The following is a 14,290-nucleotide window of genomic DNA, read 5'->3' as shown; positions in this document are numbered from 1 at the left end:
CTCACCCACATTCATGTCTATCTAATCTAATAATAGACAAATATGCAAATTGACCGCACCTTCGCTACACCTAAGCCACGCCCACCAGCCAAGCCACGCCCACCAACCAATCAGGATGAGTATGCAAATTGCCCCAACAAAGATGGCGGCTAATTTGCATATCAAGACAGCGTCCAAAGAAGCCAACAGCTGCAGAAGGGAGTAAAGCTTCAAAGAAGCAAGCAAGCGGGGGGGGGGGGGGGGAGGGCGGGGCGGAGGCGGGGCCGGGGGGGGAGGAGAAGGGCGGGGCGGAGGCGGGGCCGGGGGGAGGAGAAGGGCAGGGCGGAGGCGGGGCCGGGGTGAAGGGAAACGCGGGCGGGCTGGAGGAGGAGGCGGGGCCGGTGACAAGGGCGGGGCGGAGGCGGGGCGGGGGGTGAAGGGAAACACGGGCGGGCTGGAGGAGAAGGCGGGGCGGGCGGGGCGGAGGCGGGGCCGGGGGTGAAGGGAAACTCGGGCGGGCTGGAGGAGAAGGCGGGGCGGGCGGGGCGGAGGCGGGGCCGGGGGTGAAGGGAAACGCGGGCGGGCTGGAGGAGAAGGCGGGGTGGGCGGAGCAGAGGTGGGGCCGGGGCGAAGGGAAACGCGGGCGGGCTGGAGGAGAAGATGAGGCGGGCGGGGCGGAGGCGGGGCTGGGGGCGAAGGGAAACTCGGGCGGGCTGGAGGAGAAGGCGAGGCGGGTGATAAAGGTGGAGCGGAGGCAGGGCCAGGGCCGAAGGGAAACGCGGGTGGGCTGGAGGAGAAGGCGGGGCGGGCGGAGCGGAGGCGGGGCTGGGGGCGAAGGGAAACGCGGGTGGGCTGGAGGAGAAGGCGGGGCGGGCGGAGCGGAGGCGGGGCTGGGGGCGAAGGGAAACGCGGGTGGGCTGGAGGAGAAGGTGAGGCGGGCGAACAAGGGAGGAACGGAGGCGGGGTAGAGTGCAGCAGGAAATCCTATTGCAGGATTTTTCCTGCAACGGGAAAGCTAGTTTTCTTAGTATAAAGACAGAATTTCTTTACATGACCTATCAGATCTTTCACAATATATCCTCAATTACTCACTAGCCTCCTTTGCAGGACATAGCCCCTTACTCTGTACTCAGCCACATTAGCCAACTTTCACTTGTTCAAATTCATCATTCTTCCCTCAGCTAAATGTTACCTGTGTATGTTTCTTCCTTTGCTGGGAAATGCTTCCCTCAGAACTCACCCAATGCTTTCTTGACCTTTATAACTTAAGTGGTGCCTTCTCTTTTTCACTTGCATGTCAGTACACTGCATGTTAGTGTACTTGCATGTCAGTGCTCTGCAATCAACTGAAAAGACTGTGATCTTCCAAAATCAATACTTTGAAATCCAATTCTGCAATGTGATGATATTAGGAGACGATGATTGAGCCTTTGGAAGGTGATTGGATCTTGAGGTTGGAACCCTCATGAATGGAATTTGCTTCCTTATAAAAGAGATCCAAGAGAGCTCCCCGTGTGAGATATAGCAAGAAGACAACTGTTTATAAATGAGAAAGTAGGCCCTTATCAGACATCAAATCTGCTAGTGACTTGGACTCCCAGTATTTAGAACTATGAGAAGGAAATGTTCCTGTGTTTTTAAGACATTCAGTCTATTGTATTTTTTTTTTTTTAGCAGCTTGACTGGACTAAGCCATTCTTCTTCATGGTATTTATCATACTTCCATTTGACATTAATTTGTGCGATCTTTTTATTGGCTATTTTTCCCCATAGGTCCTAAGCTCTTTAAGAACAGTAACCAGTAGTAGTCATAAGAGGTACTCAATAAATATATTGAATAACATTATTGAAATATTATCTATTAACTATGTAAATACTTAATACAAAATTATAATTAAATTGAAATAATGTGAATCTTTTTTCTGTGTCCTAATATTTAAATATAACAAATATTTTAATGTAACACATGGCATGAATGTTAAGGATCTGTACCAAAAACTCTGGGAAATATAACAAAGGAAGATCCAGGCTGGCAGCCGGCAGCCAGGGAAGGAAGGCCCCAACCAGCAGCTGGAAGCTGGGGAAGGGAGGCCCCAGTCAGCAGCCAGAAGGAAGGCCCCGATTGGCCCTGATCATAGGCCAGGTCTAGGGACCATACCCATGCATGAATTTTGTGCAACGGGTCTCTATTCACACACCCATCATCCCTCAGGGGATGTCCGCCTCTGCGAGAGGCAACCAGTCTGATCAGGGGAAGGCACCACCCCCATCACCCCGCTGTTGCTGCCACTGCCAGCTGCAGCAGCTGTGAGGCCTGAGCTCTGGGCCTCGTAGCCGCCGAGGCTCACGGCTGCAGTGAGTGTTGGACCTTGCAGCCACTGTGGCTTTGTCCGGATGGATGTCCAGAAGACATCTGCCCTAATTAGCATATTACCCTTTTATTAGTATAGATTATATTATATTATATTATATTATACTAGAGTCCCAGTGTATGAATTTGTGCATGGGAGGGTACCTTGGGGTGGCCTGCAGGGATCAGGTCAAAACCCACAGTCCAACACCGCCTGCTGCTCCTGCCTGCTGCTCCCGCTCATCCCGGCCCCCCTGCACCTGCCGTGGGCACGCACTACCGCAGCCGCACTCCCCAGCCGTGAGCCCTGCATCTGGCGCCCATCCCAAGGAGGGTGGGGGGTGCCAGGATGTGATTGGCCCTCTGAGCAGGCGGTAGGATTCCCTTGCCAGCCGGGGATCTGGATCCATCCCGCTGACATTCGTGCAGGTTGTCGGGAGCCATCTGGCAGCCGCTTTTATATTGTTTCTTCCTTGCGGAACATCTAGGGAGGGGAAGCAGCTGCAGTGCCCGAGGCTGACTTCCAGGAGGCGGGTGGTGCTGTCGGGATCCTGCCGACGATGACGGTTCATCAGTGCCTGGCCTGTTCTCCGGAGATTGGACCTGCAGGACTACTGAGGGAGTGAGTGGCTGCCGCTGGGCCGGTGGGCCGGTGGGCCGTTGGGACAGATCAGTCAGCTGAGTGGTGCTCCCCTTGTGGGAGCACACTGACCACCAGGGGGCAGCTCCTGCATTGAGCTTCTGCCTCCTGGTGGTCAGTGTACATCATAGAGAGCAGTTGATGGGTTGACTGGTTGTTCGGTTGTTTGCTTGCTTAGGCTTTTATATATAGAGATTATATTATATTATACTAGAGGCCTGGTGCACAGATTCATGCATTGGTGGGGTCCCTCAGCCTGGCCTGTGGGGATAGGGCCAAAACTGGCAGTCTGACATCCCCCAAGGGGTCCCAGATTGCGAGAGGACACAGGCCAGGCTTAGGGACCCCACTGGTGCACCAATCCATGCAACGGGCCTCTAGTATGCATATAAGATCTTTGGTTAATCTCTTCTGCCCTCCCTCCTGCCCCCTTCCCTCTGAGATTCATCATTCTGTTCCATGTTTCCATTCCTGTGCTTTTAGTGTCTGCCCCCTGGTCAGTGCGCATCATAGCTACTGGTCAAAAGGTCGAACAGTTGAATGGTCGGACACTTAGCATATTACCACTTCTCAAATAGTATCAGCTGATCTGAGTCCTAATGAGTATATTGCTACATTCTGTCCTTAGATAGAACCTGAAAGTCTCTGTAACTGTTTTAGAGAAAGGAATAATATATGGTACTTCTTGGAGCTTTCTCTAATGTAGGATATGTTCATCTTTCTTTTAACACCAGTGCTTTTCTTTTGGATGGTTTTCAAAAGACCTAATGTGAAGCTCATTTAATGTTCAGCCTTCAGCCTTGGGGGCTGCTGTTCCCTCATCCAACAGCCCATCCATCTATTGACAGGTTTATTAAGGCTATTCTAAAAATTAAGCCTCCTAGATTTCCTGTCTCCAAATTGAATTTGAATCTGATCCTGAAGGCATTCACCTGACCTTGCCTTGAACTGCTATCAGGGCCTTCTTATTCTCCTTGCATTTGACTCCCTAAGGATGCATACTAATCAGTGCAGCTTTACCTCTGATATACAGGTTCAGTCCCTTCTCCGCTTGATTTGTTTTTCAGTTCCTATGATCCACTGCAATGGTTGTTTATGCTTTCTTTACTTCAGTATTAAGAAAGTTTATCTTTTACAACAATCTCTTCTGGGAGACACTTGGTTGGACTAACTCCCAAATCGCCTAACTTATGAAGATCATTAATATTTTCCAGAATTTAAAAAAGTTTATCCAGAAGTCTTCAATTCTCATTCAGAATATTTAGGGAAATAGCCACTTTCGGAAACCAAACTCTTAGGGATTCAGTGGGAACCTAATTGCTATCCATTTTAGAAGTCTGTTTAGGAAGTTTAGAGCACTTTTTTATGAGAAATAAAATGAATATTATTGTAGACCTTTATGTCAGATTTCATACAGTAAGCTACAAGATACCCCATCCCCACTAAAAGTGTATGTACCACTGTTACTGAGGACACCATGATTCAGTGTGAGCGACTGAGTTAAGTCGCACAGAGGAAAGGTAATTGTGACACTTCTTCACAACATGTGTGAAATAGTAATGGAGATGTGGCAGACCTCGCTGGTGGCTTATGAGATCACTATTCTTCACTCCTTTCTTGGTGCCTGAGTTTGCCTGTGGAGATGGAGATTGAAATTCCCAGTGACTTGCTTTCCTATTCTTCATTTTCATCAAAGTCACAGGCATGATACAACCCTATTCAATGAGATTTTAGGAAAATTGTGAAGATGTTTCAGAAATGTATATATTTTCCCTGCAATGAGTGATATTCAAGATATTACTTCCCTGTCTTTTTTTATGAATATGTTGACATGTAAGGACATAATGATGATGGCTGGAGCTGCAGCAGTCATCTGTGACCTTGAGGGAAAGTCATGAGGCCAAAGAAGAATCCTCAGCCCTTGACTTCCATTCCTCTCTCAATTCCACTCCTTTTACCAGTTTGGAGCTGCTACAGACTGAGTGTTTGCATCCCTCAAAATTCATATATTGAAATCCTAACCCCCCCAAAAATAGTATTAAGACATGGGATCTTTGGGAGATGTTAGGTTGTAAGGATGAAACACTGATGAATGGGATTAAAGCCTTTATAAAAGAGACACACAAGAGTCACAGAGAGAAGATGGGAGTGTATGAACCAGAATGTGAGCAAGGCAGAGAAATATGCCAGAGGCTTGATCTTGGACTGCCAAGCCAATGGAAATGTGAGAAATAAATTTCCATTGTTTATAAGCCACATAGTCTATGATATGCTTTGATAGCAACCATAGTGATCTAAAACAGAAAGATCCCCCCCTTAGCTTTTGTCCATATTTGTATGCAATATTATATAGTACGTACAAATCCTATGTAATAAAAGTGTAGTATGCAAATTGTCCTCTGGACTGGGAGTTCATCTGGGAGTTCTACCAGGGGGCGGGGCTGGCTGGGGGAAGGAAGGGAGGCCCCTGCCAGCAGCCAGCAGCCAACAGTGGATAGGGACCCTACCAGTGCAAGAATTTCGTGCACTGGGCCTCTAGTATAATATATTGAGATTAAATAACACCTGTCAACCCTGGATCTCTGCCTTGCTTTTCCATTAACAATATACCCGAAGATCTACACACACACACACATATACACACACACTTTATAAGTGCATTCAAGTGCTACCAGTTTCAAAATAACTTTATACAAATACTAGAGGCCTAGTGCATGAAAATTCATGCACTGGAGGAGGGTCCCTCAGTCTGGCCTGCCCACTCTCACAGTCTGGGAGCCCTCAGGGAATGTCCACCTCTGGGGGAGGCGACCAGGATGATCAGTGGAAAGCATCGCCCCCATCACCCCGCTACTGCTGCCACTGCCGGCCACAGCGGCTACGAGGCCTGAGCAGGGCCAAAGGGACTGGGTGCTGCCATCTTGTGGCTGTGGGTGCTGCCATATTTGAGGGTGTAGCAGTTAATTAGCATATTCCCTCCTTATTGGCTGTGGGCACCACCATCTTTGAGGGTGGGGCAGTCAATTAGCATATTCTCTCCTTATTGGCTGTGGGTGCTGCCATCTTTGCAACAGTGTGAGGGTCAATTAGCATATTCCCTCTTTATTAGATAGGATAAATATGCAACAAACAACTTTTTGTATAGGTGAGAGATTTCCTTCTATCTGGATTGTTCTTAAATGCTTTTCGTATTTTAGATATATATTCCGGACATATTTCCAAATTAATGTTTATATACACACACACACACAAATATCCATGAACACACCCCTACACACCTACACAAACACACACTAAAAGTCTTATTTGTCTATTTGTCTAGTCTTCTGTCAGTGCCATGCACTGTAGCTTTACAAAATATTTCTGATAGAGCAAGTTCCATGAATATTATCATTAAAAACTAGGATTCAGAGATTGCACATTCTACATCTGTGTTTGATAGCTTTTGGGCACTTATACCTAACATCTTTGTATCTGAAAGAGTTAATACAAATGTAATGTATCTATCTAATTCATAAGACAGAAATATCAAAATAACCAAAAGTGGCAGGTTTACTTTTCAAAGAATTCATTTACTTTGAAGAAGTTAAAGTTTAAAGCAATAAAAATATACTTCACTAAAACATTATAATGAGATTTAAAAACAAGTTTGCATGGTTACAAACGATTACTAGAATTAGTAGGGTGATCACATTGTAAGATATACAAATGTCAAATCACTATATTGTACACTTGAAGGAAATATAACTAATATAATACTTTAAATCAACTATACTTAAATAAAAATAAATAAATAATTTTGATGTTTAATTTAACAGTACAAAAATAAAAACCCAAAGATGATTTTGTGCACACAAAAAATGTAGGGCACATTATAATTTATACTATCACAAAAATTATTTCCCAAATTACCAAGGTGTGTCAGCTATGCTCAACTTGGGCAGTTGCCTCCATGTTTCCCAAATGTTCACTTTTGGTGCATTGCAGCCCACGGTGCACTTACGGACCGTGGCACATCACGGTAGCAAGGCTATATACACACTGTATTAGCAAATGTTTTTCTGACAGTTTTCTAAGATCTGCCCTTTCAAACTGCTAACACTTCAAATGATTGTGTCCCTCTCCCCGACATTTGATTAAAGTGCCTCATTGTTTTAGAAACTGTTGTTCCAGTGCTAAAAAATAAAATAAATAAAATGTCTTGAACCTCTTACATGCCTAAAACTTATTAATAATGTTTCTTTTTACAGTTGTATGTAAATGGCACATTAAATTTTATTTATTGGTAAATTATTTTAACAGAAACAAGGGAATTAGCCAGCTGTTTGTTACTCATGTTAAAATGTAATTAAACATCTGATTGAATTTTTGTGCATATCAAATAGCAAAGGCTAGTGTTTGTGTACAGACCATACTCATCAGAATGAAAAAAGACCCTACCAGATGGCTGGTGTGGAGTGCGCTCCAATAGTCTGTGGCTGCAACAGTTTTCCTCAGAACCTCCCCCCGCCACCATAATTTGGCAAATAGTTTAGCATAACTTGTAAGTCATGGCAACCAAATTCTTTAATAACTGAAACATTTCTTTACAGTTGACTATCGATATATTTTCTATCATGCAATCTTGCAAAAGACTCTTGCACATTTCACAAGTTTTATAATTGGAATTGTTATTTGACCCTAAAGGTTTTCCAGAGTCTTTGGTATCTTCTATCCTTTCTGATTATGTAATTGTATATATTTATTTACTTTCAACATGAGCTCCAGATCCTATTGATAATATAAATGCCTGTCAGCATGACTTCTAGAATATCCATGTCAGATCATTACTCTTATTTCTTCTGGTTCTTCAATAGTAAAATCAACCTTGTTTTGGACCTAGCTAGTTTGCTTAGGTGTTGGACCAGGATGACCTGAGAAGGCTGAGGGTCAACAATGAAGAATTCATTCCTGACCAATTGTAATCTACTGAATTCTGTGTTCACATTGCATTTAAGATTCTTACCAATGCTGATGAGCTGCACCTGATGCAGGATATAGGGGCCCCAGCACACATCCAACCTGCCTACATAAGGTTGGGCTTGGGTATGGGGGATAGTTGCACTTTTGGAAGTTCTGGTCTGCAACAGTGTGTGTTGATATGACTATTGAATGCATTTTTAAAAATATATTTTATTGTTTTTTTACAGAGAGAAAGGGAGAGGAATAGAGAGTTAGAAACATTGATGAGAGAGAAACATCAATCAGCTGCCTCCTGCACACCCACTACTGGGGATGTGCCCGCAACCAAGGTACATGCCCTTGACCGGAATCGAACCTGGGACCTTTCAGTCTGCAGGCTGACGCTCTATCCACTGAGCCAAACCTGCTTCAACTGAATGCATTTCTTGAATGCACCTTTTTCATGAGTTAATGTAGTTTATCAATGAGGTATTTGTGTCTGATTTGTCTCTCATTCTGAGTCTATTAGTGATATGTATCACTGTAGTAATCATGCATCAACTAGGCAACATAGACAATACCCATTGTATTTCTCTGGTCCTTCTGAATGTGTGAGTGTGTTTTGTTTGTAATATTAAAATTTCAAACAGCCAAGAGGACTATATAATAAACCCTCATGCATTCATCACCCAACATTAATGATGATCATCAATTCACAATCCAATCTACCACTCCATCCCGCACCAAGTGACACCCATGCTCCAGTCATAGCGGTCTATTCTCTTTTCAATAAACTCATGCATATCTACCTTTCCTCACACTAATTTCCCTGCCTGAAGTGCTCCTAACATCTCATTTCTTTATTTACACCTCAGCCCACTTCTTCACATTCTTATTTCACTTTTACCTTCTTTGAGAAATGTGACCTGAAAATCAAGTTCCTTCTTAATCTGTCCCCACAGCATTTTGAAGTTTTCCATTATCTATTGAATGTACTTTTGCATCAACTTACATACTCTTATTAGGTAGCTCTTAGTAAGGTCATGAAGATTATCTTTTTAATGTTTTTCCATTCTGTGGGTAACTCTTAGGTCTCAAATGTGTTGGAATGAATACAAATCTTTAATAATATAGTATTTAATACATTTGCATATAATATATATAACATTTTCTACTCCATTTATCCTTTACATGTAAGGGATGAAATATGCCCTTATTTAAGTAAATTTCTGATAAATAATGTTATAATTTTTCATCTGAATATTGTTGCTAAGATAAAATTCTGAAACAGTACCAACTTCATATTGATTATAAAAATACATAGATAATCATATATGTATTTGTCTCACTTTAAATCAAAGTACATGTTTGGAAATTATACTAATTCTAAAAGTAACATCAGGTACAAATTCTAATAATTTTAATCCATGCAGATTGACCCACACTTCAGGATTTGGTTCATAGGGTTATTGAATTGCTCTTGTAATTTAAGTGAAGTGACAAGTCAATTCAAGCAACTGATTTGACCTTGTTTCTCCTGCTTGATTTTGATTGAAATTACCCACTACAACCAATGTTTGACACTATATTAACATGATTTCCTACCCAGTGTTGTTTTTGGAAGAGCAGAGTAGAAATTCAGAAGGTGATTTATTTGGGAATGGTGGTGGTAAGGATGAGAGCATATTAATTAACTCTCAGTTTCAAGAGAGACATAGAGTATTCATTTAAGGAAAGTTAAATCAGATCATCCACTGGTAAAGAATAGTATTTTTCCACAACCACCAGTCCAAATCTGAAAATACAATGATTTTTCATCTCTGAGGCACTGTTAGTAGCAATTAATGGAATTTATTATTAAAGTGTCTAAAACCACAGGTTCTAATTTTCTGCTTCAGTGTATGAGTGTGTACTATTATATTTGCTCACAAATTTATGTAATTTGAAGTTTTAAATATTCCCAAACTTGAAGTATTTATTCATTTTCATGGCAAATATACTGTCACATATTTATAATCTGCTTTTTTAGGCTACAAAAGTAAGCAAGAACAAGTCTCATTGTAACTTTGTGAATAAAGCTTTTCATCAGAAATGCATTAGAAAACACTGAAATTTTAAAACATTATTTCTAAGCTAACTTGAGCTAATTAATATTAACAAAAAATATTTTAAAGTTGCCCATGTCTTCAATATGTAGCATATATTTGGAGGTTTGCAATGAGTTCCTGTTTCAGAAATAAACAATAGTAGCAATAATGCATGATAATAAAATTAAGATGCCTTCTCAATTAAATGGAATGTCTCATTTAATCTTCACAAAACCTCTATTACTTGCATTTAATGAGTGAGGCAATTGAGATTTAAAGTGATTGGCTTCTTAATCACTCAACTAGCCCACTGATGAGCCAAGATTCAGACATTGTTCTAGTCCTATAGCTGTCTCTTTATCTCTGCTTTATTTTGCAGAAGACAGGCAGGTGCAGGGGTTTAGATAGTACTACCTGTCAAATCATCACCCTATATTTTCCTTAAATATCTATATCTATATCTATCTATCTATCTATCTATCTATCTATCTATCTATCTATCTACCTATCTATCTATCTATCTATAGCTAATATGCAAAGTGTCCCAGTGGGGAGTTCTATCGCCCGCTATGATGTGCACTGACCACCAGGGGGTGGCATGGAATGAAGGAAGGCCCCTACAGGCAGCCAGAAGGCCCCAGTTGGCCCTGATCACTGGCTAGGCCTAGGGACCCTTCCCGTGCCTGAATTTCATGCACTGGGCCTCTAGTATCAATATACTTTAATAAATAAAATAATTTAAACTTAATGGGATTTCACAGGAACATGTTGCATTATAGAGTATGACAATTTGTAATAGATTGCAAACGAGAATGATGTAAAATGAAATTAGAAAGTTTTTGATATTTCTTCCATTAAAATGCCAACCTCTGTGTATTTATTTCATACAATGAGCTGAGTAATGTGTCTGATTTGCTTGAAAAGCATTTTTTCATCCCACTTGCAGGAGACAGAGAAGCTGTTCATTAGCTGTCATCTTTCCAGATAATTATAAACTGGAGAATGCTTGGAAACACTCTGGGAAATACTTTTCTAGGGGAAAAATAGACCAATGTAACAACTAAGCAATCCTAAAGGGGAATATTCTTCAGTACTTTAATTTCAGTCTCAGGAATTGCCATTGTTCTTATTCTGCATAAAATATGACATGAAACAAGACATACCCTTCCTTTCAAGTTGATTTTCCTTCTCTGACACAGGGGCTTCAAATTAATGTGTAGGACCCACTGCCCTTGAATGCCTGGGAGAATAAAACTGGCACAGAGAAAGTGCCTCACTGGAGAACCCAATTGAAAGAAAGCACTGAGCAAAACCATTGATTTAACCTGTTAAATGGATTATTCAAGCTGCATACTAAATTTTCTAATATTTTAAAGTTGTCACTAAATTGATTTATGATTAATGTTGGGTGAATAGTTCAGAATAATAAATCTGAACTTAATCCATACAAAACCACACATATATATTTTGTCCCCCAACAGAAGCAAGCCTTTTATTCGCTTTGTTCAGCTCTGACTTATGAAATCCTTCACTGTAAACAACTCATGATTCAAAGAGAGAACTAATCTAGTTTCTACTCTGTTTCTTTGGTGTCCTCATGAGATTTTCTAAATGCATTTGTGGAAATAGACTCTAGGATTCCAGGTAGTCATGTGTATGCAAATGTGTTGGTGCATTTTACAATTTCATGACCTATTCCTTCTGTATGTCTGTTGTCTTGCCTCTTAAGCTTCATGGAAGCAGGAATAAGAAAAATGTGTAGACTAAAAGAACAAAAAAACAAGAAATAATTCCAGAAAGCTTGGGGATTTCACTCTATAAACGACACCCTGGATGAAAGACTGCATTGAAGAATAAATAAGCATGGCACAGCTGGGTTTCCAGTATTAGGCTTACCAACTGAAGACTGAGATATAAGCAATATTAGTAATTCACAGAGTAAAGCAAAGATTTTCACATTTATCTAAAAACTTTTTTAGCCTACTTAGAGTCTACTTTTAAGTGATGAAGAATAAAGCAATGTTTTATCATATTCTCTTTCAGAATCCTTTACCTAAATGAATAATATACATTATTGTAGGATGACTATTTTGTGTCTTATTTTGTGTTTTAATCTATAATATTTTATTTTTATGTGTTTAGTCATTTAGATATTTAAATCTTTATTAAGTCTTAATATTTACAGTAATAATTATTAAAATTTAGATAATTTTTAGTATATCCATTTGAATTAATTTGATTCCAAAATTGATTTGAAACTAATTATTGAGGTGAGGTGTTTAATGTAACCAAGTATTTTACTTTTGAATGACATTGCAGGTAATAAAAGTTCAGACATGTGCATATTCATAAACCTTTAGTATCTGTCCTGGGAAAATTTTCAAATACTATACATTGCTTGATATTGGATAGAAATTATAGGCTATATGCTTTCTAACTGTTTGTATTTTTTGATAAAATATACTTTCCCAGTTTTTGGAAATATCAACCTAAAAATGCTCATCTCTCGAATACTGCTAATTACATTTTAGTGATCAAAAAACATTCATCTAGATAACCAATCACATCAGGATACAGAATAAACATTAAGGCAGGAATCATGTTTTAATTACTTATTCTTGGGCTTCATATTGTTAATTAGCATGAACTTCACGTTTCTTTTTACCTATAAAATCCTACCTTATAATAGAGAAACATGCAAATTGACCGAACCTCCGCTATGCCCATGATTGGGCCTGTGAGAGGCTGGGGGTGGGACTCCGGGTGGCCTATCCGGCCGTTGAGAAGAGCAAGATGGCGGCGCCCAATCCTCTTAGTTCCGGGGATCCCGGGGGCAATCGCCACCCGGGGGCGTGGCCGGGCCCAGCCAGGCGCTCCCCGGGGGTCCCGGGGGGCGATCGCCACCCTGGGGGGGCATGGCCGGGCCCAGCCAGGGGGTCCCAGGGCGATCGCCACCTTGGGGCGGCGTGGCCGGGCCCAGCCAGCTGCTCCCGGGGGTCCAGGGGGCGATCGCCAACCGGGGGGGCGTGGCCGGGCCCAGCCAGGCGCTCCCCGGGGGTCCCGGGGCGATCGCCACCCTTGGGGAGCGTGGCCAGGCTGAGCCAGGTGCTTCCCGGGGGTCCTGGGGCGATCGCCACTCTGGGGGGTGTGGCCGGGCCCAGCCAGGCGCTCCCTGGTGGTCCCGGGGGGTGATCGCCACCCTGGGGGGGGCGTGGCCGGGCCGAGGCAGCCGCTTCCCGGGGTTCCCGCGGGCGATCACCACCCTGGGGGGGCATGGCCGGGCCGAGCCAGGCACTTCCCGGGTGTCCCGGGGGCGTGGCCAGGCCAAGCCAGCTGCTTCCCGGGGGCAATCGCCACCCTGGGGGGTCGTGTCAGGACTCGCCCAGCCGCTCCCGGGCGTCCCTGGGGAGATCGGCACCCCGGGGAGGTGAGGCGGGACTCGCCCAGCTGCTCCCAGGGTCCCTGGGAACATTTCAGGCATGTGGTTGCTGAGACCCAGACCAGGCCTCTGGCCACAGATTCATAGCTTTGCGGAGACCTAGGGCAGGGATCTGCCTCATCTGCAGAGAGACAGAGGTTCTGCAGTGCCCCCGAGACATGGGTGGGCCCAGCCAGCGATCAAAGGGGCATGGAAGGACTCCTGGCAGAGGGGCAAGGACCCTCACCCCTGAGGCGGGGGTTGAGGGGTGGAGCCACCTCAGTGAAGGGGTGCTGCACTGCAGGGTACTGGATTGACTGACATGATTCAGAGAAGCTCCCAGTGCTAATGGGCCTTGCTCAGGCAGCCTTCACACTTCAGAGGCAGTGACTACTGCTCCTGCCTTGACCCAAAAGCAAGCTCGCTACACCCTTCCCCATGGCAGAGCATGCCTAGGCAGTGAGTGGGAAGCCTTCCACCTGCTTCGGAGAAGGGGGGGGGGGGGCAGTAAAGAATGCGGGGAGAGGAAAGAATGTGGAGCATCCACAATGAAGAGGTGCTTGAGAAAGAGGCTGGGAAGCCTGACTGGAAGGTTTGTTCTGTTTGCTGGGCCGCTGCCCCTTAGGAAGCGCAAAGAGCATGGCTCTGAGGGCTTCCTGTGTGCTGAGTCAAGTTCCACAGCCAACTGGAATTGGCCTCAGTTTCCTGGTCTGTAAAATGGATGAAGCGTGTCCCAGTGCCTTCACTGAGCTTTGATGGCCAATTGAGATACTATATAAAGAAAATGAGGGAAGAAGTGAGAAAGAAAAGGAAGGACAAGAAACACAAAAGAAAGACTGAAAGGAACCTGTAAACCCATTGTCACTTAAATAGGG

This window comes from Eptesicus fuscus, chromosome 3 (assembly GCF_027574615.1).
Source record: "Eptesicus fuscus isolate TK198812 chromosome 3, DD_ASM_mEF_20220401, whole genome shotgun sequence".
In the NCBI taxonomy this organism is placed as follows: domain Eukaryota; kingdom Metazoa; phylum Chordata; class Mammalia; order Chiroptera; family Vespertilionidae; genus Eptesicus; species Eptesicus fuscus.
Note: the sequence above shows the minus strand (reverse complement) of the source record.